We start from the raw sequence: 25,160 nt of genomic DNA, 5'->3' as shown, positions 1-25,160 counted from the left end.
TCATTTTGGTGGTGTTTATGGGATCTTGCTGTCTGCAAAACAGTTGCCATGCTGGCCTACATAACAGTCAATTTCAAAGTAAAGGATTGTATATGAAGCCCTTTGAGATGTTGCTGAGAGACTTAATCAAGTGTGATTTAAATACAAGTCTTTCTAATAAAAAGCTGCAGATGCAGGAAATTTGAAACAAAAACTAACATCTGGAAATACTCAGCAAGCACATCAAGCATCGATGGATGGAACAGATGATTATCATTTCAGGTACGGATAGGGTTGCCAACTCTTGTTGGATGTATTCCTGAAGGTTTCATCATATGGTCTCCTGCCTCCTATTCAAGCAAACAAACTTTAACTTCAGCTCTGACATTTTTATAACTGATAAACTCATGAGTTGCTCACAACATTGATAATTAAGTTCGTGATGGATTGGCAACCTGAAGTAGAGGGTCTGACATAAATGGAAGAAATTATAGACAAGCAGCATTTCAAAAGGCCAGGAGGCTGCAAAGTGCCTGATAAAAAGATATAGTGCTATTTTAGTAGCTCATACATAGAATTACATAAAACCTACAGCACAGACACAGGCCATTCAGCCCAACATTTATGGTCCACTTGAGCCTCCTCCCATTCCCCCTTCCATCTAATGATGCCAGCACAAACTTTCTATTCCTGTCTCCCTCATGTGCTTCCCCTTAATTGCATCCATTCTCTCTAAGGATGCAGATTAGGCTGTACTTAGAACTATAAAAAAATAATGGCACAGAAGGAGGCCATTCAGCCCATCGTGTCCATGCCAGCTAAAGAAAAAAACTAACTGCCCAATCTAATCCCACCTTCCAGCACCTGGTCCATAGTGTTACAACCAGGTGAGAAAGGTGTCTTGGGGTCTTTTACTGTCTTCACCTGGTCTTATTGTAACAGGGTTTGATTTTAAACACACTGTGTTTTGAGCTCCCCCTTTTTGTGAATCCTTGTTCACAGCTTTCCAATTATAAGGCAAAGAAATGAGAACACCAGGTTTTCTTTAGGTTTAAAGAAGAAAAGTGGAATTTACTAAACTTTAAACTTAAACTCTAATACGGTTAATGCCTACGGATAAATGACGCTTCCATGCCAGCATGCACATGTGATATACACATGCAAATCGGGACAGAAAAGAGCAAGAAAAAAATAAAATGGAGAGGTTTGAGGCAATATCAGAAGAGGGTTTCTTGTTACTGTTCCTGTGTTTCCAGCTCACCATAGAGTCTTTGATTGCAGACAGCTCTTACTTTTCGTTGGGGCCCAGTATTCTTCTTAAACCTTGTTCACATAGGAGACTTTTCTCTCTTTGAGTTTACGTGTCTTCAATGGTTCTTCAGTTCTGTGAGAAAAAGATGGGGGCAGACAGGAGAGAGTTGTTCTCAATCCAGGAGCAAACAGCCTTCTGAGTTTCAAAAACCTTGTTGGAAGTTCAAATTTAAAAAACTCCAACAGTCAGCCAGCCATATGACCAAACCGGTCTGACCACGTCTGTTTATGTATTCGGCCATCTTAGCAGTTAACCTGGAATACTAGCCTTTCCACCTTCAATGTCTGGTAATCAAAAGTCCATTGTGGATTAAATTGGAGCAGGGAATAGCCTCCTTGCTCTTTGAAGTACTGTCTGTAGATATGCTAATGTCTCTCTCCAGCCAAAGTCTCCCAATTGTTTTTGTAAAGTAAGTTCTTTCTTCACCAACAACTGTTTCAAATCAATGTTCATGTGGCAAAATTAATTGTCCTCATTCTTGGCAGGTGGGGGACTTGCTTGATAATAGCCTTGCCGGTTCCAGCACTTCAGGTGCATGTCCAGGTACCTTTTAAAAGAATTGAGGGTTTCTGCCTCCACCACCATTCCTGGCAGTGAATGCCAGACACCCACCACCCTCTGGGTGAAAAAGTTTTTCCTCATGACCGCTCTAATTCTTCTACCAATCACCTTAATTCTGTGACCCCGGTAATTGACCTCTCCGCTAGAGGAAACAGGCCCCTCATAATTTTGTACACCTCTATTAAGTCATCCCTCAGCCTCCTCTATTCTGAGGAAAACAAACCCTAGCCTATCCAATCTTTCCTCATAGCTGCAACTTTCGAGCGCTGGCAACATTCTTGTAAATCTCCTCTGTACTCTCTCCAGAGCAATTATGTCCTTTCTGTAATGTGGTGACCAGAATTGTATGCAATACTCCAACTGTAGTTTTATACAGTTCCAGCTTTTGGATTCTATACCTTGGCCAATAAAGGAAAGCATTTCATATGCCTTCTTTACCACTCTTATCTACCTGTCCTGCCACTTTCAGAAACCTGTAGACATGCACTCCAAGGTTCTTCTACCCCTCTAAATATCCTCCCATTTATTGTGTATTCCCTCGCTTTATTTGCTCTCCCCAAATGCATTACCTCACACTTTTCTGGATTGAATTCCATTTGCCACTTTTCCGCCCACTCAACCAAACCATTGATATCTTTCCGGAGTCTACAGCTATCCTCTTCACTAAAAACTACACGACCAATTTTTGTGTCATCAGCAAATTTCCCAATCATGCCTCCCACATTTAAGTTCAAATCATTAATATATACCACAAACAGCAAGGGATCCAACACTGAGCCCTGTGGAATGCCAATGGAAACAGCTTTCCGTTCACAAAAACATCTGTCGACTACTACCCTTTGTTTCCTGGGACTGAGCCAAATCTGGATCCAACCTGCCACATTCCCCTGTATCCCATGGGCTTTCACATTACTGACCAGTCTGCCATGTGGGACCTTGTCAAATGCCTTACTAAAGTGTATGTAGATCACATCCACTGCACTACCCTCATCAATCCTTCTTGTTACTTCCTTAAAACACTCTATTAAGTTAGTAAGACATGACCTTCCCTTAACAAATCCATGTTGACTATCCCTGATTAATCCGTGCCTTTCGAAGTGGCAGTTTATCCTGTCCCTTGGAATAGATTTTCTAACAATTTACCCAACACTGAGGTTAGACTGACCGGCCTATAATTATTTGACCTATCCCTCGCACCCTTTTTAAACAATGGTACAACGGTCGCAGACCTCCAATCATCTGGTACCTCTCCTGTATCTAGTGAGGATTTGAAGATGATCCTCAGCACATCCGCTATTTCCTCCCTGACTTCCTTTAACAACCTGGGATGCAAAACATCCGCCTTCTGGCAATTGTCTAAGACTAAACCAGACTGTTCACAACCTTGGTGTCACATATGACCCCATGTTGACCGTCCAACCAAATATTCGCACCATCACTAAGACCGCCTACCTCCACCTCTGTAACATCGACGAGCTCTGCCACAGCTCAGCTCATTTTTTTAAATATTCATTCACGGGATGTGTGCATCGCTGGCAAGGAAATCATTTATTGCCCAGCACAAACTGCCCTTGAGAAGGTGGTGGTGAGCCACCTTTTTGAACTGCTGCAGTCCTTGAGGTGTAGGTACACTGCCCATAGTGCTGTTAGTAAGGGTTCCAGGATTTTGATCTAGCGACAGTGAAAGAGTGGTAATATAGTTCCAAGTTAGGATGACTTGGAGGGGAAGTTGCAGGTGGCGGCGTTCCCATGCATCTGCTGCCCTTGTCCTAGGTGGTAGAGGTCGCGGGTTTGGAAGGTGCTGTCAAAGGAGGCTTGGCGAGTTGCTGCATTGCATCTTATAGATGCTGCCAATGTGCACTGCTGGTTGAGGTAGTGAATGTTTAAGGTGATGGATGGGATGCTGATCAAGATGGTTGTGGCTTTTGGAGGCAAATCATCTCATCCCCAGGACATCACTTCTGGAGTTCCTCAGGGTGGTGTCATAGGCCCTACCATCCTCAGCTGCTTCATCTATAACCTAAACCTCCATCATAAGGTCAGAAGTGTGGGCTGTTTTGTCCTGGATGGTGTCAAACTTCTTGAGTGTTGATGGAGCTCCATTCTTCCAGGCAAGTGGAGAATCTTCACACTCCTGATTATGCAAGAGATGGTGAACAGGCTTTTTAAAAAATTTATTTAGAGATACAGCACTGAAACAGGCCCTTCGGCCCACCGAGTCTGTGCCGACCAACAACCACCCATTTATACGAATCCTACATTAATCCCATATTCTCTACCACATCCCCACCATTCTCCTACCACTTACCTACACTAGGGACAATTTACAATGGCCAATTTACCTATCAACCTGCAAGTCTTTTGGAGGTGGGAGGAAACCGGAGCACCTGGTGGAAACCCACGCAGACACAGGGAGAACTTGCAAACTCCGCACAGGCAGTACCCAGAACTGAACCCGGGTCGCTGGAGCTGTGAGCTGGAGCTAACCACTGCGCCACTGTGCCGCCCACAGGAGTAGAATCATAAACCTGTAGAGTCAGGAGGTGAATTACATGCCGTGGGATCAAGGGATATGGGGAGAAAGCAGGAACAGGGTACTGAATTAGACTATCAACCATGATCTTTTTTGAATGGTGGAGCAGGCCCTAAGGGTCGAATGGCCTACTTTTGCTCCTATTTTCTATGTTTCTATCAATTCCCAGCCTTGTGCCTGCTCCTGTTGCCACAGTATTTATATGGCTGAGCCAGTTAAGTTTCTGGTCATTAATTAACCCACGATCAACATCCTGGGGCTTTTCATCGATGGTAATGCTGTTGAATGTCAAGGGGAGATGGTTAAACACACTCTCTTGTTGGAGATAGTCATTGCCTGCCATTTGTGTGACACAAATGTTACTTGCCACTTCTCAGTCTAAGCCTGAACTTTGTTCAAGATTTGCTGCATACAGACTGCCTCAGAGCTGAGGACTTGCGGACATCCCTTCTTCTGACCTTATGATGGAGGGTTAGGGTTGTAGTCAGATGACTGCATCCTGGCAGGTAGCTTATTAGAATATTAGCATGTAAAAACAAGAAATACTGGAAATAATCAGCAGGTTTGGCAGCATCTGTGGAGAGAGAAGCAGAGTTAACGTTTCAGGTCAGTGACCCTTCATCAGAACTGACAAATATTAGAAATGTAAAAGGTTTTAAGCAAGTAAAGCAGGGATGGGGCAAGAGATAACAAAAGAGAAGTTGTTGATAGGACATGGTCACAGAGAATAACTGACCAGAAGGTCATGCAACAAAGGCAAATGGTATGTTAATGGTGTGCTGAAAGACAAAGTGTGAGTGCAGAGAGGGTGTTAATTAACAGAAAAATGAACAGTCCTGGCCTCAAGCACAAGCATGAAAAAAACAGTGGGTAGGCACAGTAGAAACAAACTGAACAAACTAAAATAAAATAAAAAATAAAAAAAACAAAAAGAAAAAATAACTAAAAATAAAAATAAAAAGGGGGCCTGACATACTCTGAAATTATTGAACTCAATGTTCAGTCCGGCAGGCTGTAGCGTGCCTAATCAGTAAATGAGATGCTGTTCCTCAAGCTTGCGTTGATGTTTGCTGCAACATAGAAACATAGAAAATAGGAGCAGGAGTAGGCCATTCGGCACTGCAGCAATCCCAGGATAGAGATGTGGGCATAAGAGCAAGGGGTGTGTTGAAACGGCCAGCAACCGGAAGCTCAGGGTCATGCTTACAGACTGAGCGGAGGTGTTCCGCAAAGCGATCACCAATCTGCGTTTGGTCTCAAATGTAGAGGAGATCACATTGTGAGCAGTGAATACAGTATGCTAAATTGAAAGAAGTACAAGTAAATTGCTGCTTCACCTGAAAGGAGTGTTTGGGGCCTTGGATAGTGAGGAGGAGGTAAATGGGCAGCTATTACACCTCCTGCGATTACAGGGGAAGGTGCCATGGGAAGGGGATGAGGTGGTGGGGGTAATGGAGGAGTGGACGAGGGTGTTGCGGAGGGAACGATCCCTTCGGAATTCTGACGGGGAAGTGAGAGGAGGATGCATTTGGTGGTGGCATCACGCTGGATGTGGCGGAGATGATCCTTTGGATGTGGAGGCTGGTGGGGTGGAAAGTGAGGACAAGGGGCACCCTGTTGCAGTTCTGGGAGGGAGGGGAAGGGGTGAGGGTAGAGGTGCGGGAAATGGGCCGGACACGATTGAAGACCCTGTCAACCACAGTGGGGGGGAATCGTCGGTTGAGGAAAAAAGAAGGCATATCAGAAGCGCTGTCGTGGAATAATACTATCATTCTTGTTTGGCCTCCTTGTCTCGAGAGACAATGGGTAAGCGCCTGGAGGTGGTCAGTGGTTTGTGGAGCAGCGCCTGGAGTGGCTATAAAGGCCAATTCTAGAGTGACAGGCTCTTCCACAGGTGCTGCAGATAAAATTTGTTTGTCGGGGCTGTTACACAGTTGGCTCTCCCCTTGCGCTTCTGTCTTTTTTCCTGCCAACTGCTAAGTCTCTTCGACTCGCCACTCTTTAGCCCCGCCTTTATGGCTGCCCGCCAGCTCTGGCGATCGCTGGCAACTGACTCCCACGACTTGTGATCAATGTCACAGGACTTCATGTCGCGTTTGCAGACGTCTTTAAAGCGGAGACATGGACGGCCGGTGGGTCTGATACCAGTGATGAGCTCGCTGTACAATGTGTCCTTGGGGCTCCTGCCATCTTCCATGAGGCTCACATGGCCAAGCCACCTCAAGCGCCGCTGGCTCAGTAGGGTGTATATGCTGGGGATGTTGGCCGCCTCGAGGACTTCTGCGTTGGAGGTACAGTCCTGCCACCTGATGCCAAGGATTCTCCAGAGGCAGCAAAGATGGAATGAATTGAGACGTCGCTCTTGGCTGACATACTATCATTATTCGCATCTTAAAGGGATATCACTCTTAAAGGCAATCACACAATACCAACCATCGGAAAGAAAAATCAACCCAAAGGTATGAGCCATTGGTTTGGGCAGGAGATTGTCACGTGACCCTGGGGCTGCATGCCTGCGCGCGCGCCCCCGCGCCACTGCTCCTTGACACGTGACGTGACGTGACGGCGCACGTTGTCTAGGTGCGCGCCTGTCATGACAGGTAACGCGCACGTTTACAAGCGCGGGATTCGCCTCAGACACGCGCTGTGTGGTTGCTAGGAAGCGTGAGCTGTCAGTCCGGCCCAGTCTCGTCAGCAGCGGCTGATTATTTTTATTATTATTTATTTATGCAAAAAGAAAATATAATTAAAGCCGGTGGAAAGCGGGAGAGGAGAGGAAGTGAAATGAAGTGAAGGGAAGCTGAGCGGGTGATGAGCCGGTGTGTGGACTTGAAGCGGTGGCCGTGGCCGGCGGTGCGGGACAGTGGTGATGATAGGCGTTAGCCACCGGGCCCCGAGGTCCAGCCAGAAGACGAGGCGCACGAACAGCGGAACATCGAGCCCAGCCACAGCCTTACCCCGGACCTTCGGACGGCGGTCAGAATACCGTGTTCCGGTAAGTGTCCGGGGGTGGGGGGGAAGAGAGAGAGAGAGAATGGGGGAAGGCGGGGGAGAGAGAGAATGGGGGAAGGCGGGGGGGAGGGAGAATGGGGGAAGGGGGGGGAGAGAGAATGGGGGAAGGGGGGTGAGAGAGAGAGAATGGGGGAAGGGTGGGGGGGTGAGAGAGAGAATGGGGGAAGGGTGGGGGGGGAGAGAGAATGGGGGAAGGGGGGCAGAGAGAGAGAATGGGGAAGGGGGGCGGATGAGAGAATGGGGGGAGGGGGTGGATGAGAGAATGGGGAAGGGAGGGGGTGGATGAGAGAATGGGGAAGGGAGGGGGTGGATGAGAGAATGGGGAAGGGAGGGGGTGGATGAGAGAATGGGGGAAGGGAGGGGGTGGATGAGAGAATGGGGGAAGGGAGGGGGTGGATGAGAGAATGGGGGAAGGGAGGGGGTGGATGAGAGAATGGGGGAAGGGAGGGGGTGGATGAGAGAATGGGGGAAGGGAGGGGGTGGATGAGAGAATGGGGGAAGGGAGGGGGTGGATGAGAGAATGGGGGAAGGGAGGGGGTGGATGAGAGAATGGGGGAAGGGAGGGGGTGGATGAGAGAATGGGGGAAGGGAGGGGGTGGATGAGAGAATGGGGGAAGGGAGGGGGTGGATGAGAGAATGGGGGAAGGGAGGGGGTGGATGAGAGAATGGGGGAAGGGAGGGGGTGGATGAGAGAATGGGGGAAGGGAGGGGGTGGATGAGAGAATGGGGGAAGGGAGGGGGTGGATGAGAGAATGGGGGAAGGGAGGGGGTGGATGAGAGAATGGGGGAAGGGAGGGGGTGGATGAGAGAATGGGGGAAGGGAGGGGGTGGATGAGAGAATGGGGGAAGGGAGGGGGTGGATGAGAGAATGGGGGAAGGGAGGGGGTGGATGAGAGAATGGGGGAAGGGAGGGGGTGGATGAGAGAATGGGGGAAGGGAGGGGGTGGATGAGAGAATGGGGGAAGGGAGGGGGTGGATGAGAGAATGGGGGAAGGGAGGGGGTGGATGAGAGAATGGGGGAAGGGAGGGGGTGGATGAGAGAATGGGGGAAGGGAGGGGGTGGATGAGAGAATGGGGGAAGGGAGGGGGTGGATGAGAGAATGGGGGAAGGGAGGGGGTGGATGAGAGAATGGGGGAAGGGAGGGGGTGGATGAGAGAATGGGGGAAGGGAGGGGGTGGATGAGAGAATGGGGGAAGGGAGGGGGTGGATGAGAGAATGGGGGAAGGGAGGGGGTGGATGGGGGAAGGGGGGCAGAGAGAGAGAATGGGGAAGGGGGGCAGAGAGAGAGAATGGGGGGAGGGGGTGGATGAGAGAATGGGGGGAGGGGGAGAAAAAGGGGGAGAGTGGGATGAGGTGACGGGGGAGAGGGGGGCTAGGGAGGTGAGGATGGAAAGAGGGGACTAGGAAGGGGAGAAGGGGTGGGGATGGCAGGGGGAGGGAGAAGGGAGGGACGGAGGAAGAGAGAGGGAGGGGGATGAGGAAATAGAGGGGGGAGGTGAGAGCGGGAAGGAGGAACAGTTTCTTCTCGTCTACTCTGTTCAGACCCATTATTTTGAATACTACCAAATCTCCTCTCAACCTTCTCTTTGCTAGTTCTAACTTCTCCAATCTATCTACGTAACTGAATTTCCTCATCCCTGGAACCATTTTCGTGAATCTTTTCTGTATTCTCTCCAATGTCTTTCCTTCCTCAAGTGTGGTGTCCAGCACTGGACGCAATACTCTAGTTGTGGCCGAACTAGTGTTTTATACAAGTTTAACATAACCTTGTTGTTTTTTGTACTCTATGCCCCTATTAATAAAGCCTAGGATACTGTATGCTTTATTAACCACACTCTCCATCTTCAATGTTTTCTGCATATATCCCCACAGGTCCCTCTGCTCTTGCAAGAATTGTATCCTTTATTTTATATTGCTTTTCCTCATTCTTCTTACCAAAAATATGTCATTTCACACTTCTCTGCATTAAATTTCATCTGCCACATGTCCATCTGTCCCACCAGCCTGTTTCTGTTCGCTTGAAGTCTATCAAAAATGAGAGGGTGCAGAGGAGATTTACCAGTATGGTTCCAAGGATGGAGGATTTTAGTTACAAGGTTAGGTTTGTAAAGCTGGGCATGTATTCCTTGGCACAAAGGAGATTGAGGGGTTATTTAATAGAGGTGTACAAGGTTATGACAGGCTTAGATAAGTTAGACAAGGAAAAACTGTTTCCATTAACTAATGGTATAAGGACTAGGAGTCACAGATTTAAGGTTTTGGGTATGAGATGCAGGGGGAATGTGAGGAAGAACTTTTTTTACGCAGTGGATGGTAATGACCTGGAACTCGCTGCCCACAAGGGTGGTGGAAATGGAGACAATGAATGACTTCAAAAGGAAATTAGATGGCCTTTGCAGAGCCTCTAAGGTTTGGATGTCTGACTAGAATTGGACGCTACTCAAGGCGTGGTCTGACCAGTATATTGTCTATAGTTTATGCATAGGTTGGTTCACTTTGTATCCTACCAGCTTGGCTTTCTTGTTGAGAATTCTATTTGTTTTACTGATTTCTGCTCAACAGTTATTGGCCATATCTAGTGAGATTCCTAGATCTGTTTCAACTCACCTTTAGGTATTTTGACATTACTGCATGCTGGCAACCACCCCACCTCTCCCTGCGCCCCCATTCCCATTGTGTGATATGTTGTGTTTATATAAAAGATTTCTGCTGCCCCTAGTCTTCACTTAATGCTGCAACTCATTTTATGGGTCCCTGGTTGCCTGTTCAGATGTACTTGCCTCCCCAACACTCCATCCCATTTTGGTATTGTCTGCAAATTTGAACAATGTAGTGTAACACCTGAATTCAGTATCTCTCGTCCCTCCTTCATTTCAGTTATCAGGAAGAGATGCTAACTATTTTTATGGTCCTTAGGAAAACATAACTCTCCCAGATTTATTTGTGAACTAATAAACATGGAGCAGGAAATACAATTCAACTGTTTCAAACAACTTTTTAAATAAATCTTTTCAGTAGTCGCTACCACTTTTGTTTGTCTTGAAAGGTTACCAAATTTAATCTCTTAAATAGGCTTTGGAAAATAGCTCCTAAGTATTCTGAGATTCAACCTTTTTAAAAGAATCCTGTTAATACTGCAATGTTCACACCTCCTGCATTGAAAGTATTGACTCCTTACTGGGGTGCATCCTCTGATCTACAGCCAAGTGTCCATGATTTATGTGTGAGCAGTGACTGAGTGTCTGGCGAATTGACTCTGTACTCATTCGACAATTTCTCATGGACACTTCAAGATGATTTTTCTTTCTTTAATCCAGGAGCACACGAGGCCATATGTAATGCCTGTACTGTCCAGTTTAGATTACGTAACTTTGCACAGACTAGGATTCAAACCTGAGGCCACTGGTCTGTCTGGCTAAGCTACAGGCTAAGATTAGACATGAAGATTACTTCTGGCGGAATTCGAGAGGAAATTATGCCTCAAAATTGTTCTGCAACCATGTTCATGGTTGGCCTAATTTCTTTTATCCCTAATAGATTATAGGTCATGAGTGTATGTATTACAATAATGTGGTTGGCTCTTAAATGCCCTTTGAAATGGCCGAGCAAGGCATTCAGTTATATCAGACCACTACGAAGTCTAAGTAAAAGAATGAAACTGGATGGACCACCAGGCACTGACCTAGGCACTGGAAATGACAACAGCAAACCCAGCCCTGTCAACCCTGCAAAGTCCTCCTTACTAACATCTGGGGGCTTGTGCCAAAATTGGGAGAGCTGTTCCAGAGCCTAGTCAAGCAACAGCCTGACATTGTCTGCAAGGTATGATTCCATGAGTATGACTATGTCCCAGACGCCACCATCACCATCCATGGGTATGTCCTGTCCCACTTGCAGGACGGACCACCAGAAGTGACGGCACAGTGGTATACAGTCAGGAGGGAGTTGCCAGGGAGTCCTTAACATTGACTCTGGGCCCCATGAAGTCTCATGGCATGGGCAAGGAAACCTCCTGCTGATTACCATCTACTGCTTTCCCTTGGCTGATGACTCAGTGCTTCTCCATGTTGAACACCAATTGGAAGAAGTACTGAAGGTAGCAAGGGCACAGAAGGTACTCTGGGTGGGGGACTTCAATGTCCATCACCAAGAGTTGCTCGGTAGCACCACTACTGACCAAGCTGGCCAAGTCCTAAAGGAAATAGCTGCTATAATGGGTCTGCAGCAGGTGGTGAGGGAACCAACAAGAGGGAAAAACCTACTTGACCTCGTCCTCACCAATTGACCTGTCGCAGATGCATCTGTCCATGACAGTATTGGTAGGAGTGACCACCGCACAGTCCTTGTGGAGACGAAGTCCCTTCTTCACCTTGAGGATACCCACTATCGTGTTGTGTGGCACTACTACCGTGCTAAATAGGATAGATTTTGAACAGATCTAGCAACTCAAAACTGGGCATCCATGAAGCACTGTGGGCCATCAGCAGCAGAATTGTGTTCAACCACACTCTAACTTCATGGCCCAGCATCTCTACCATTAGCGTTAAGCCAGGGGATCAACCCTGGTTCAGTGAGGAGTGCAGGAGGGCATACCAGGAGCAGCACTAGGCATTCCTAAAAATTAGTTGTCGGCCTGGTGAAGCTATAACAGAGGATTACCTGCATGCCAAGTAGCGGAAGCAGCATGCAGGGCTAAGTGATCCCACAAACAAAGGATCAGATCTTGGCTCTGTCACGTCCAGTTGTGAATGGTGGTGGACAATTAAACAAGTCACAGGAGGAGGAGGCTCCACAAATGTCCCCACCCTCAATGATGGGGGAGCCCAGCACATCAATGCAAAAGACAAGGCCGAAGCATATGCGTCCATCTTCAGCCAGAAGTGCCATCTTGGCCTCTTCCTGAGGTCCCTAGCATCACAGATGCCAGTCTTCAGCCAATCTGATTCACTTCACATGATGTCAAGAAACGGCTGAAGGCACTGGACACTGAAAAGGCTATGGGCCCTGACAACATTCCAGCAATAGTACTGAAGACTTGTGCTCCAGAACTAGCTGTGCCCGCAGCAAAGCTGTTCGAGTAAAGTTAGAATCGTGGCAATGTGGAAAATTGCCCAAGTATGTCCTGTCCACAAAAAGCAGGACAAATTCGACCCAGCCAATTGCGGCCCTTGCTCAGCAATAACCTGCTCACTGATGCTCAGTTCGGGTTCTGCCAGGGCCACTCGGCTCCTGACCTCATTACAGTCTTGGTCCAAACATGAACAGAAGAGCTGAACTCGAGGTGAGGTGAGAGTGACTGCCCTTGATATCAAGGTTGTATTTGACCAAGTATGGCGTCAAGGAGCCCTAGCAAAACTGGAGTCAATGGGAATCGGGGGAAAACTCTGCTGGTTGGAGTCATACCTCTTGTGGGTGAGTCCAGAAATAGGGGGCACCATTTTAAAATTAGGGGTCACCCTTTTAGGACAGAGATGAGAAATTTTTTCTCTGAGGGTTGTGTGGCTTTGGAACTCTCTGCCTCAATGTGGTGGAGGTGGGGTCATTGAATATTTTTAAGGTAGAGGTAGCTAGGTTCTTGTTAGGCAAAGCAATCAAAGGTTATTGGGGGGAGTGTGGAATTGGAGACACAAATAGGTCATGATCTTATTGAATAGCGGAGCAGGCTCGAAGGGCTGAATGGCCTACTTCTCCTTATTCGTATGTTCGTACCTAGCACAAGGGAAGATGGTTGTGGTTGTTACAGGTCAATCATCTCAGTACCAGGACATCATTGCACGTGTTCCTCAGGGTAGTGTCCTAGGTCCAACCATCTTCAGCTGCTTCATCAAGCATCCCTCCATCATAAGGTCAGAAGTGGGGGTGTGCAATCATCAGCGAACAATGTTCAGTACCATTCATGACTCCTCAGATACTGAAGCAGCCCATGTCCATAAGCAATAAGACCTGAACAACATCCAGGTTTGGGCTGATAAGTGGCAAATAACATTCGCGCCACACAAGTGCCAGGCAATGACCATCTCAAACAAGAGAGAATCTAACCATCTCCCCTTGATTTTCAATGGCATGCCCATCGCTGAATCTCCCACTATCAACATCCTGGGGGTTACCATTGACCAGAAACTGAACTGGACCAGCCCCATAAATACTGTGGCTACAAGAGCAGGTCAGAGACTGGGAACTCTGTGGCAGGTAACTCACCACCTGACTCCCCAATGTCTATCCACCATGTACAAGGCACAAGTCAGGAATATGATTGAATACTTTACACTTGCCTGGATGGGTGCAGCTCTGTATCATCCAGGGCAAAGCAGCCTGCTTGATTGGCACCTCGTCCAACACCTTCAACATGCACTTCCTTCATCACTGATGCACTGTGGCAGCAGTGTGTACCATATACAAGATGCACTGCAGCAATGCACCAAGGCTCCTTTCACAGCACCTTCCAAGCCCACGACCTTGACCACCTGGAAGGACAAGGGCAGCAGATGCATGGGAACACCACCAGCTGCAAGTCCCCCTCCAAACCACACACCATCCTGACTTGGAACTATATCACCGTTCCTTCACTGTGGGGAAAAATCCTGGAACTCTCTTCCTAACACCAGATGGACTGTGGCAGTTCACGAAGGCAGTTCACCACCACCTTCTCGAGGGCAATTAGGGATGGGCAATAAATGTTGGCCTAGCCAGCGACACCACATCCCATGAGCAAATTAAAAAAAAAAATGTGCCAGCACAAATTAGATCTCATTGGAAAATGTTGTGTAATGTGCCATGCCTCTTAAGAATATTTTGTATCAGTGGGATTGTGATAATGGGACAGTTAATTTTATCAGTTTAAACTTCTCAAAATACTGATAGCTCTAGGAAACTGGTGTCCTTGGGTGTCAGGCAGTCCACTACAGTGTTAAGTATACATGCTTGCATTTTATATGATCTTATTCAACGACATGCTTCTGATAATGCAAGACCTTCATAGGCGTGCAAAATGTAATATTTTATACAACATTCCTAATGCTGTGGAAGATGTGACACAATTAGTTACTGTTAATAGTCATTTCCATTAATTATGTGTGAGATCTCACTGGTTACTCGAGTTCAGCATTATGCACAGGAATCGGGAAAGGCATTGCCTTTACAGATTAGAGTGAGTGCTGTAAACCATTTGTAGAGAGTCCATTTTTGGACTGTGTAATTGGTTCCAGTCATGACTGCAGTCTGTGCAAGGGAAGCTGGCTGAATAAATTGCAGCTTGGAATTACTGTTCTGAAGCATTTCTGGCCAAAAGTTACTCTGTTCTGTTTTTAAACTGTGGGGGAGGGTAGAGAAAAGGGAGATTTATTTGTGAATTGTAACTGTAGAAAAAAAAACTTGCATTTATATAATGGCATTTCAGGATGATCCTAAAGTGCCTTATATTCAAAGAATTAGGTTTGAAGTTTAGCTGTTATGTATATGAGCCATGTGAGCCGCATGGAAGATGGCAGGATCCCCAAGGACATATTGTACAGCGAGCTCGCCACTGGTATCAGACCCACCGGCCGTCCATGTCTCCGCTTTAAAGACATCTGCAAACGCGACATGAAATCCTGTGACATTGATCACAAGTCGTGGGAGTCAGTTGCCAGCGATCGCCAGAGCTGGCGGGCAGCCATAAAGGCGGGGCTAAAGTGTGGCGAGTCGAAGAGACTTAGCAGTTGGCAGGAAAAAAGACAGAAGCGCAAGGGGAGAGCCAACTGCGAAACAGCCCTGACAATCAATTTTACCTGCAGCACCTGTGGAAGAGCCTGTCACTCTAGAATTGGCCTTTATAGCCACTCCAGACGCTGCTCCACAAACCTTTGACCACCTCCAGGCGCTTACCCATTGTCTCCCGAGACAAGGAGGCCAAAGAGAAGAAGAGAATGTATATAAATGCAGCAACTAATTTGTGCATAGTAACATACATACATGCATACAAAACAGTAAATGAGAGGATTGACAGTTAATCTATTTTTGGTGATTGAAAGGACACAGGAAAAACTCTGTGCTGTTCAAATTGTGCCATGTGATCTTCACATCCACCTGAACTAACCCACCAGGCTTCAATTAATGCTTCACCTGAAATATGGCACCTTTTACAATGCCACACTCTTTTTACTTTTTTTTGGCATCCTTCCATTTACGAAAGATGGTGGACATGCAGCAAACAATCCATTTAAGTGGCGTGTCTTCTCTTGGTGCACCTTTTGTTGATGGCTGTGAAGATCAATCCTTGAGAAGCAGGTTCTGCCACATGTGTTGCACGTGAAGCTGCCAAGTGACCCTGTGAGCTGTTGCTTTTGATGTGGCGCCTCTTGCTAACCTGCTGTAGCAACTGGTCAACGTGGTAGTACACACCAGTCCACAGGATGTGGCACCATTTCCCTCTTTCGCCAGCTAGTGACTCCCAAGTGCCATAGTCGACACTTGGGGCCTTCATGTAACGCTTGCAAGCATCCTTGAAGCAGAGCTTTGGGTGCCCCACTGGTCGCCTGGTCCTGGCTACCTCACCATACAGAAGGTCCTTAGGTATGCGACCATCTTCCATCCTGAGAATGTTTCCGATCCACCGAAGCTGCCACTGTTTGATTAGTGCCAAAATACTTTGGAGCTCTGCCTTTGAGAGGACTGCCATATTTGTGATTTTTGTCCTGCCAGGGTATACCCATAATGCGTCACAGACAGCGCAGATTGAAATTATTGAGCTGCTTTTCCTGGTAGCTGTAAGTTGCCCATATTTCACAGACATGCAGCAAGGTGCTGAGAACACAGGCCTTATAAACCATCAGCTTGGTCTTAAGCTTCAGTTATTCCATGTGCGTTTCGCAAGTCGGCCAAATGTGGTAACTGCTTTCCCTATGCTTGTTTCAAGCTCTGCATCAAGGGATAGATTATCTGTCACCGTGGACCCAAGGTAGCAGAATTTGCTAAGTGCTTCCAGTAGTTGGGGGGTTTGGGGGGGTGGGTTAAGTGTGATCAGGGGGCGGAGATGCAACACGTTGTCCCATGACTACGATTCTCTTGATGCCTATAGTCAAGGAGAACAAGTTACAGGCACGGGAGAGACAGTCCATGAGTCTTTGAAGTTGAGTTTCTGTGTGAGCTACTAGAGCAGCATAATCAGCATAGAGGAGTTCTCTGATAATCCATGCTGCAGAGAACTATGCTCTCAAATCCTGGAGTGACGCTGGAAGCTGCTGACTTTGCTGATAGCAACTGATTTGGTTTTATTAGCTGGTTGCTCCCTTCTGAAAATATTTGTTTTCCTGCTGGAATATGGTTTTCTGGCTCACTTCATGGCTCCACATAGCTGGGCATCCCATGCATGAGTCTTGCAATGTGCATTGTCAAATTACTTGATTGTTGAGGTATCTCAGCTCAGCTGACACCCACGTGTGCTTTTGCAGCAGGGTCATTGGCTAGCAATCAGAAGCAGGGTACCTGGCTGAATTATCTCCTGCTTAATCTGGGGTACAGAAGTGAATTGTGGCATCATAGTTGGCATTTAATTCTGCACAGAGTGAAGATCAAACTTAAGTCTTCTTGAGTTGCATGGTTCAAACACTCAACAGATAAACTTGCCAAGCAGTTGTTTTTTTATATATACATTGGCTATACATTCACACGTTTACTTCAAAGCTATTGTATACTTGCATTTTATGGAATAATATATTTGCATATATCTTTTTATAAAGCTGTTCAAGTGGCTTGCCTCAAAATATATATAATTATGTATTATGTATTAGTGTCATTGTACAATGGCTTCATAATATGTGTGGATGTAGATGAACAATAACTTGGTGAACTTACAGGAACAGTGCATTGCTATGTCTAAGCCTTCTGGCTTGACTGCTTGCAATGGGAGCAATGTACAGGGTCTGGCTAGAGAAGTGGAAGCTCAAATGCATAACTCTCAAAGTATGAGTGCAGGCAAATAAAGTCATAATGGCCTATAGCATGGATAATAGTGGATGCATATTTTAAATCAAAGTAAACGAATTAGAGAGCAAGATAATGGGATTGGTTTAAGATTGCTGCAACAAAGAGCTGGAATAGACTTAATGAGCTAAATAGTGACCTTTTTTTTTTCCAAGGTGGCCTTTATACCCCAGGCCCCTTTTATATTTTTCATGTCGAGGGGCCCTTTATTCCTCAGGCCCCCTTTATATACATATTTACAATTTTAAAATAACTTTATTAAAAGCAGATAAACAAACTCAAATTAAAATGCCATTCTCGGCGTCAATGATGCACTCCAAAATAGTGACCTTTGTGCTGTAAACCTCAATTGGTTGGGAGTTGAAGCAGTTTGTTTGATCTTGTTTTCACAAGGATTAGTTAGAATGGGGAAGAAGCACCTTCATACTGGTGATCATGTTGTCTTTCATAGCCAGAAAATAGGTTGTTGGACTGAGAGAACAGTTTATATTGTGAGTCTCCAGGAATGGGCTCCAGACTGCTTGGAATATCGCCAGTTTAGGGTGGAATCACTGACTAGTATGTGCCCCGCATGTGTTTCAGCTGCATTTTGTGAGGCAGAAGGTGTAGATGGAAGGGATCATTATGCTACTAATAGCAAAACTTTTGCTAGCCTGCTTATTGTAGTGGTGGGGAGGTGTGGTGGTGAAATGGGGGCTCCCTTCCCGGTGGACAGACCCAACCAGCAGTGAGCTTGATGCATTGTTGTTGTTGTAAGACCAGTCATGGCCTTAGTGATCGAATAGAGTGCTAATCTGGGATGGCCAGATGCAGGATCACAACCAAAATATGTTGTGGAGGGAGCACTTCTGATCCTGGACTTCTCTTCAGGAGTTGTCCGGTATGGAGAGATGAAGTTTGAAGCTTGTGTGCAGCTTGGTTTAAGGAATGTGTTCTTGAGTTGGACTTTGTGTATTTTTCTGCAGGCGGTGATATTTAGGATTTGACTCCATACCTCTTGGCATGGAGAGGGGCTGAGTAGCTATGCCCAAGATTTGGTTCTGGGCATCTTCTGAAATGTGCGAAGTTGAGTCCTTAATTTAATGATTTTGTTTTAGGCACTGGAAGTGTCTGAAGCATATTCACAGCCTTGTTCCTGCTTTGGGGCACTCGGTGGTGGGAGAGTCCGGTCATAGAATTGTCAACTGTAACTTGGCTTGCAGCATCTGAAATGGGAAGAGGGGGCAGGAAGGAAAGTTATCTCGTGTTCACCCTATCCAGGAGCAATGTAAGCACGTATGCCATCTGGTTGGATTAGCATACGCTATTTTTAGGGGACGAAGAGGAGTTCCTTTTGTGGTGAGTTTTGATGTGACATGTTCAGTGTATCCAAAGTGAATGCTGACCTGGTGGAAAAGGGGTAGGATTTCTGTATTTGTATGAGGGATGTGCCCTCTGTTTTACAGTAGTAGTTGTCAGTAAATTTAGATGTGTAGATTCAAGATTTTAAAAGTTGGATTTTAACAAATGACTTGTTCATATAAAGTGTGCTGTTTGCTCTGTGTCTTATTTTAAAGAACATTTATATTTATTGACCTAGGATTGTAGTAGAGGAAAAGGGCTTGGTCAAGACAATTATATTTTGTGACCGGTAATATCAATCTATACATTCTTCAGGTGAATGAACTAAATCAAAGTGGAAGTTTAAAAAATGTACTATTGAACATAGCTAATATCAATGCAAAGATTTGATGCAAGGTCCTATTTTGCTTCAAGAACAAATTACTTCCGATTTGTTTGATCTCGTCTAGTGTGGCAGGAGTAGTGCTCATTTGGCCTCAGTGCATCTAGCTACAGAGGGGAAAACAGCCAGGATTCCAGCTCCTGATCTTCAGCCACTGCCACACACTCGAAAGCTACTATGCTTGACTCTGACCAAAAGGTCTGTACCCTAATGCTTTTTCCTTTGTGTCTCATTTTTTTTTCATTCAATCTGAGAAGCTCTCCCCACCTCTTTTTCTTGATCTCTGCCTCTCCCTCCCTCCCCCGCTCTCCCTCCCCTGCTCTCCCTGGAGTATAATATGGGGAATTGTGAGGTTATTCACTTTGGTCATAAAGCAGAAAAGCAGAACATTTTTAAAGGTATGAAACTGGTAAGTGTTGATGTTCAGAGAGATTTGGGTGGTACTTGTGCAAGGAACATAAAAAGTTAGCATGCAAGTACAGCAAGCAATTTGGAAGGCAAATAGCGTGTTAGCTTTTATTGCAATGGGATTGGAGAACAGGAATGAAGAAGTCTTGCTAGAATTGTACAGGACTTTGATGAATGCACACCTGGAGTCTTTTGGGCCTCCTTATCTCGAGAGACAATGGATACGCGCCTGGAGGTGGTCAGTGGTTTGTGAAGCAGCGCCTGGAGTGGCTATAAAGGCCAATTCTGGAGTGACAGGCTCTTCCACAGGTGCTGCAGAGAAATTTGTTTGTTGGGGCTGTTGCACAGTTGGCTCTCCCCTTGCGCCTCTGTCTTTTTTCCTGCCAACTACTAAGTCTCTTCGACTCGCCACAATTTAGCCCTGTCTTTATGGCTGCCCGCCAGCTCTGGCGAATGCTGGCAACTGACTCCCACGACTTGTGATCAATGTCACACGATTTCATGTCGCGTTTGCAGACGTCTTTATAACGGAGACATGGACGGCCGGTGGGTCTGATACCAGTGGCGAGCTCGCTGTACAATGTGTCTTTGGGGATCCTGCCATCTTCCATGCGGCTCACATGGCCAAGCCATCTCAAGCGCCGCTGACTCAGTAGTGTGTATAAGCTGGGGATGTTGGCCGCTTCAAGGACTTCTGTGTTGGAGATATAGTCCTGCCACCTGATGCCAAGTATTCTCCGAAGGCAGCGAAGATGGAATGAATTGAGACGTCGCTCTTGGCTGGCATACGTTGTCCAGGCCTCACTGCCATAGAGCAAGGTACTGAGGACACAGGCCTGATACACTCGGACTTTTGTGTTCCGTGTCAGTGCGCCATTTTCCCACACTCTCTTGGCCAGTCTGAACATAGCAGTGGAAGCCTTACCCATGCGCTTGTTGATTTCTGCATCTAGAGACAGGTTACTGGTGATAGTTGAGCCTAGGTAGGTGAACTCTTGAACCACTTCCAGAGCGTGGTCGCCAATATTGATGGACGGAGCATTTCTGACATCCTGCCCCATGATGTTCGTTTTCTTGAGGCTGATGGTTAGGCCAAATTCATTGCAGGCAGACGCAAACCTGTCGATGAGACTCTGCAGGCATTCTTCAGTGTGAGATGTTAAAGCAGCATCGTCAGCAAAGAGGAGTTCTCTGATGAGGACTTTCCGTACTTTGGACTTCGCTCTTAGACGGGCAAGGTTGAACAACCTGCCCCCTGATCTTGTGTGGAGGAAAATTCCTTCTTCAGAGGATTTGAACGCATGTGAAAGCAGCAGGGAGAAGAAAATCCCAAAAAGTGTGGGTGCGAGAACACAGCCCTGTTTCACACCACTCAGGATAGGAAAGGGCTCTGATGAGGAGCCACCATGTTGAATTGTGCCTTTCATATTGTCATGGAATGAGGTGATGATACTTAGTAGCTTTGGTGGACATCCGATCTTTTCTAGTAGTCTGAAGAGACCACGTCTGCTGACGAGGTCAAAGGCTTTGGTGAGATCAATGAAAGCAATGTAGAGGGGCATCTGTTGTTCACGGCATTTCTCCTGTATCTGACGAAGGGAGAACAGCATGTCAATAGTCGATCTCTCTGCACGAAAGCCACACTGTGCCTCAGGGTAGACGCGCTCGGCCAGCTTCTGGAGCCTGTTCAGAGCGACTCGAGCAAAGACTTTCCCCGCTATGCTGAGCAGGGAGATTCCACGGTAGTTGTTGCAGTCACCGCGGTCACCTTTGTTTTTATAGAGGGTGATGATGTTGGCATCGCGCATGTCCTGGGGTACTGCTCCCTCGTCCCAGCACAGGCATAGCAGTTCATGTAGTGCTGAGAGTATAGCAGGCTTGGCACTCTTGATTATTTCAGGGGTAATGCTGTCCTTCCCAGGGGCTTTTCCGCTGGCTAGGGAATCAATGGCATCACTGAGTTCCGATTTGGTTGGCTGTATGTCCAGCTCATCCATGACTGGTAGAGGCTGGGCTGCATTGAGGGCAGTCTCAGTGACAGCATTCTCCCTGGAGTACAGTTCTAGGTAGTGCTCAACACAGCGGTCCATCTGTTTGCGTTGGTCAGTGATTATGTCCCCCGATTTAGATTTGAGGGGGGTGATCTTCTTGATGGTTGGCCCAAGAGCTCTCTTCATGCCATCATACATTCCTCTGATGTTTCCAGTGTCTGAGGCCAGCTGAATATGACTGCATAGGTGTTGCCAGTAGTCGTTTGCGCAACGCCTAGCTGTTCTTTGTGCAGTACTTCTGGCTGCTTTAAGTGCTGCGGATGTTAAATCGCTGGGGGCTTTCTTGTAGTTCAAAAGTGCAATGCGCTTAGCGGCTATGACAGGTTCCAGCTCTTCATTATGAGATTGAAACCAGTCTGCATTTCTCTTCGCACTTTTGCCGTAGGTGGTCAAAGCTGACTCATAGATGGCGTCTCTGATGTGGGCCCACTTGGTCTCAGCATCCCCTGTGGGAGTGTTTTGAAGGGCTGTTACAAGTGAATTTAGAAATTTTTGTAACAGCTGTGGGTGAGAAATTCTGCTCGTGTTGATGCGCGGGTGGCCCTTCTGCTTGGAATGATGCAACTTCTTTGGTTTGAGTCTAACCTTGCTGCACACCAGGGAGTGGTCGGTGTCGCAGTCCGCACTGTGGAAGCTGCGTGTGATTTGAACACTGTTTAAGGCCTGGAGTACTGTGTACAATTTTGGCCTTCATATTTAAGGAAGGATATACTCACATTGGAGGCAATACAGTGAAGGTTCACTAGATTGGTCCCTGGGATGAGAGGGTTGTCCTATGATAGGCTGAGTAAATTGGGTCTGTGTCTCTGGAGTTTAGAAGAATGAGAGGTGATTTCATTGAAGCATTCAATATTATGAAGGGGCATTATGAGACATTGTTTCCCCTGCCTGGGGAATCTAGAACAAGGGGCCACAGTTTCTGGATAACGGGCCAATCATTAGGACTGAGATGAGAAATTTCTTCACCGAGTGAGTTGTGAATCGTTAGAATTCTCTAACCAGAGGGTTGTGGATGCGTCTGGAATGATGGCATTGTCCTATGAGGAGAGATTGAGGAGACCCGTCCTGTATGAAATATATTTAAGACTGTGATAGACAGATTCTTGGGGTCTCAGAGAATCAAGGAATATGGGGAACAGGCGGGAAAGTGGAGTTAAAGCCCAAGATCAGCCTTGATCATATTGAATGGCGGAGCAGGCTCGATGGGCTGTATGATCTACTAATCCTGTTTCTTAAGTTCCGTCCAACTCAACGTCCCTATTGCTCTCTACTCAAGCCTCCAAAGCAGCACCATGCATCTACAGTTCCCTTCCTTGTGTCCTGTGCTGCATTGCTTCATTTGCCTATTGCCCCAGTCTCTCCACCCTCCACTGTGTTCCTGTCCTCAATATATTGATTTCAAATTCATAGACCTCAACGCCATTTTCCTACACTAACCCCATATCCCTTTATATCTTTTTAATATTTAGAAATCTATCACTCTCTGTCTTGAACATCCTAATGATTGAGCTTCCACAGCCCTCTGGGGTAGAGAATTCCACAGATTCACCACCCTCCGAGTGGAGATGTTCCTTCTCATCTCAGTCCTAAATGGCCTACTTCTTATTCGGAGTTGTGTCTCCTGGTTCTAGACCCCCTCGCCCCTCCCCACCTCACCAGCAAGGGTAAATATCCTTTTTGCATTTACCCTGTTGAGCTGTGTAAGAATTTTGTATGCTTCAATGAGATTATCTCTCATTCTTAGAATACAGGCCCAGGCTCCTCATAGGACAATCCCCCCATCCCAGGAATCAGTCTGGTGTACCTTCATTGCACTCCCTCTATGGCAAGTGTACCCTTCCTTAGGTAAAGAGACCAAAACTGTACACGGTATTCCAGGTGTGGTCTCACCAAGGCTCAATACAATCACAGCAAGACCTCTTTACTCCTGTACTCAAATCCTATTGCAATAAAGGCCAACATACCATTTGCCTTCCTAATTGCTTGCCGCACCTGCATGCTAGCTTTCAGTGACTTATGAACAAGGGCACCCAGATCCCTTTGGACATCCACTCTTCCCAGTCTCTCTCCGTTTAAGAAATACCCTGCATTTCTGTTTTTCATATCAAAGTAGATAACTCCACACTTATTCACATTATAGTCCATCTGCCATGTTCTTGCCCATGCACTTAGCTTGTCTAATTCCCTTTGAAGCCCCTTTGCATCCTCCTCACAACTCGCATTCCCACCTAGTTATATGTCATCAGCAAACTTGGAAATATTACATTTGGTCCCCATATCCAAATCACTTATATAGATTGTGAATAGCTGGAACACAAGTACTGATCCTTGCAGTACCCCACTAGTCCCAGCCTGCCAACCTGAGAATGACCCGTTTATTCCTACTCTCTTTTCTGTCCATTAACCAATTCTCAATCCATGCCATTATGTTACCCCCCCCCCCCCCCCCACCCCAATCCCTGTGCTCTAAATTTGCTTACTAAATTCCTGTGTGAGACCTTATCGAAAGCCTTCTAAAAATCCAAACACGCCATGTCCACTGGTTTCCCCCTTATTCTATTCTGCTAGTTACATCCTCAAAAACCTCCAACAGGTTTGTCAAACATGATGTCCCTTTCACAAATCCATGTTGACTCTACCCAGTCCTACCATTTTCTAAGTGTCTGGTTATTACTTCCTTTATAATAGATTCTAACATTTTCCCACTACTGATGTGAGGCTGACATGTCTGTAGTTCCCTGTTTTCTCATACATTTGCTACCTTCCCATCTTCAGGAACCACTTCAGAATCTTTAGAATTTTGGAAGATGGTCACCAATGCATCCACTATCTCTATGTCCTTTTTATAAATCCCAGTGTGGCCTGCGTTATATCTGCAATCTTCCACAGCCTTTGCCCTAGATTGCATTTTCTGCTTGTCTGATTCTGCCGTATTGTGTACGCAACCCAAAATCAGCTTTTAGCTGTCTTAGTCCTGCACTGTAGAACTCTTTCCTTAAACTCTTCTGTCTAGCAATATCTTTTCCCTAACTCTTTTGAGAAGGATGGTGTCATGCGGGCCCCTACCTGCCAAGACTGAGGCACACATTATTTCGCCAAATGTACATTAAAACTTAAAATTGTGGCTGGCGGGGGTGGGGGGGGGGGGGGGCGGGAAGAAGAAGAAGAAAAGAGGGCCTATCACAAGGAATTGCCAAGCCCCTGACTGGAAAGACATTTGCATGCTAGCAGACAGTGTTGGAACAAGGGACCAAGTCCTTGCTTCCCCAATACACAGAAGAAGTGATCAGACCAGTTTAGTCACATGACTAACTGTTGGAGTGTTTTAAATTTGAACTTGCTGAGAGAAAGGAACTCAAAGCTGTTCGCTCCTGGACTGGAAAAGACCCCTCTCCTGTCTGCTCTCATCTCGTTCTCACCAACCTCAGAAACCATTGAAGACACATGAACCCCAAGAGAGAAAAGTCTCCTACGTGAACAAGATTTAAGAATAATACTGGGCCCCAACGAAAAGTAAGAGCTGACTACAATCAAGGATTCTACGGTGAGCTGGAAACACAGAAACAGTAACCAGAAACCCCTTTCAGTGACTGCCTCAAACCTCTCTACTTTTATTTTTC

At 46.5% G+C, this 25,160-nt stretch overlaps 1 protein-coding gene across 4 annotated transcripts in view; it reads left to right on the top strand.

Moving 5' to 3' along the window:
* Positions 1-7,017: 7,017 nt before the first annotated feature.
* The window catches only part of ttll4 (tubulin tyrosine ligase-like family, member 4), an 88,417-nt gene continuing 70,274 nt past the window's right edge, over positions 7,018-25,160 (top strand). For all 4 annotated transcript variants that reach the window (XR_010975294.1, XM_068034822.1, XM_068034823.1 and 1 more), the window contains exon 1: positions 7,018-7,380. The gene's annotated coding sequence lies outside the window, so the exon portion shown is untranslated. The remainder of the gene's footprint in view (positions 7,381-25,160) is intronic.

The sequence above is a fragment of the Heterodontus francisci genome, chromosome 7 (assembly GCF_036365525.1).
Source record: "Heterodontus francisci isolate sHetFra1 chromosome 7, sHetFra1.hap1, whole genome shotgun sequence".
NCBI lineage: Eukaryota > Metazoa > Chordata > Chondrichthyes > Heterodontiformes > Heterodontidae > Heterodontus > Heterodontus francisci.
This window is presented reverse-complemented; position numbering and strand designations above follow the sequence as displayed.